Genomic DNA, 2708 nt, shown 5'->3' on the forward strand with positions numbered 1-2708 from the left:
TTCTGTTATCACGCACGTCAACATTCTCCAATTTTACCTACCATGTACAGAGAGTATGTCAAACAGTGAGTAATTTATATTGCCATATATAACGAAGACTTTCAGAGTTGGACGCATAGCTAATTACCTAATCTGTTTGCCAACAGTTAAACGTGTGATCAGACTTGGCACAGTGAACTCACTTATTGCTCTCGATCTCCTCTTATCAGCGACGAAAAGGGTTCTCAGAAAATGTGTCATTGAAAAATATTCAAAATATAATTGATACAAATTTACGTATCGTTTTATTCATACACAAAATGGTTAATTGTCATCTTTTTTCACTGTAGATCTTGATTGAACTGCAAATGAGAATTGGAATCTGATTGGTCAGTTTGGGAGACATGGAAGGGTCGTAACTCATAATCGCCACTGGTGTCGCTACGGTCGAGCCTCAAAATTCAGGCCCAGGGTACCGTTGTACAAAACAACCTTTACTAAGGTTGAACTTAGTGACTAAGGTTAACCTTAAGGTAACCTTAACAGAACGGCACGTCCGTTGTACAAAGCTACCTGTGGTCAACCTGGAAGGATACTTAGCGGCCACCGTAACTAAGGTTGAAATCTTCAGTTCAGGAGACTCAGTCATGTCCATAGGTGTGAGTTATCTCCCCTCCCGAATAGATGAACAATTATTGGATTGACTGTGTATCGTAATGTTGCCATCCAGGGCCTCCTTTCACAAAGCACTAAGGTGATCGTAAGTCACTAAGGTAACCTTAGTGCAATGTTAAAGAATGGGAGTTAAGGTTAACCTTTGTAAAGGTTGCTTCAAATTAACATAAATGAAAAAGAACATTTCATAATACACAAATATATGCTTTAGAATCAGACTTAGCTTTGTTTATGACCATGGGGCTATTTCTCTTCATAAGTATACAATGAAAGGTGCCAAAAGATATCTCTGTTTGTATGGAACTATCAAAATAATTACGTACAGTTTGTCCAAAGAATATATGGAATGGTTTAAATATATTTTTTACCATTCCTGTAGAAATATAGTTACAGTTAGATATCAAGTCATCACAATATATTTTTCGAATATAAATTAACTCTATTATCAACAACAATGAGTGAATCGTAAAATGTTTGTGACAAACACGCACCTGGCCAATCATTATGCATCATTGTTTTGTCCATAAAACGGCAATAACAAGTTCAAGGAACAAGACAATTCCTTTTGAAATGTGTGCATATTCAGTTCATAAAATATATTAATCAGTGTTACTTATAAGGGTAAATTAATCACTGTTCATTAACATACTCGTATGAAATAACAATTTATATTGAATTACACGTGGTTAGAAGTTAAGTAGATGTCGCAGTTATGCCAACGTTTCATCTTTTAACACTTGTATAAAGGCTAAACACATTGCCATACGCCTTAACTAATTAGTTAAAAAATAGATACAGCTGCTACTTTTTCCATTAGGAACATGCCGAGTGGGGCATACCACCGTCACCTCATGAAGATGTCAAAGGCAGTTAATCTCACGACTTTGATGACAGTGCTTTTCTTCCCATCTGCACTAGTGACCGTCGTACCGTGCACGTCATGTTTTAGATACGATAATGTTGTTTAATTACTCAAATTTCAGTTACATGAGCAAGGATGTTAGTCGTGTATACTCATGCTTAAATGGTCCTATTATATCGTGACCCGTGAAGGTCCGGGTTAGAATATTGGCCTTCAGTAACTCATGCTTGTCGTAAGAGGCGACTAACGAGATCGGGTGGTCAGACTCGCTGACTTGGTTGACACATGTCATCGTTTCCCAATTGACAGATCGATGCTCATGCTGTTGATCACTGGATTATTTACAGACCGCCGCCATATAGCTGGAATATTGGTGAGTGCGGCGTAAAACTAAACTCACTCACTCACCTATTATATCGTAAATCGAATATGTTTAAACGAGAACAATTCGTTTATCATCACGGCTGTCCATGTTGAAATAAGTAATTTCATGAATAATTACTCCCTCACCCCTAAAATAAAACACATACATGTCAGATAAACGATCGATCCCGTAATAATAAGAACTGCAGATCTGCAATTTGTGCAGAACATGGGCGATATTAGGAAAGTGTTGCAATATTTTAAACCCAAATAAACGAATCGTAAAAACGCTTGCCTTACCATCAATCGATAAATGATATTTTGAATGTTAATAATTTCGAATGAACGGTTCTTTGTTAGCATTTCTTATTGCTTCATGTAATGAAACACCCGTGGAGATCCGGGTTAGAATTGATCTTTAGTAGCCCAGGCTTGTCGTAAGAGGCGACTAACGGGATCGGGTGGTCAGGCTCGCTGACTTGGTTGACACATGTCATCGTATCAAAATTACGTAGACTGATGTTCATGCTGTTGATCACTGGATTGTCTGTTCCAGATCCGAATATTTACAGACCGCCGCCATATAGCTGGAATATTTGTAAGTGCGGCGTAAAACTAAACTCACTCACTCATAAAGCATAATACAAGCACACAAAAGTGCAGACATAGCTTTGAGGGAAGTGTAGTGTCTGTCAAGGACAATGCCACCAGGGTGCTGATTCGGATGAAAGAATGAAACTTCGTTGATTGTGTTTATGTAAGATCAATGTTTGCATTTGTTTATCAGCTCAATCATCTGTCTCCCAGCTTCCCGTTTTATCTCATTCTC

Source organism: Haliotis rubra, unplaced genomic scaffold (assembly GCF_003918875.1).
Source record: "Haliotis rubra isolate DU_JTF1 unplaced genomic scaffold, ASM391887v1 Scf1376, whole genome shotgun sequence".
Taxonomy (NCBI): Eukaryota; Metazoa; Mollusca; class Gastropoda; order Lepetellida; family Haliotidae; genus Haliotis; species Haliotis rubra.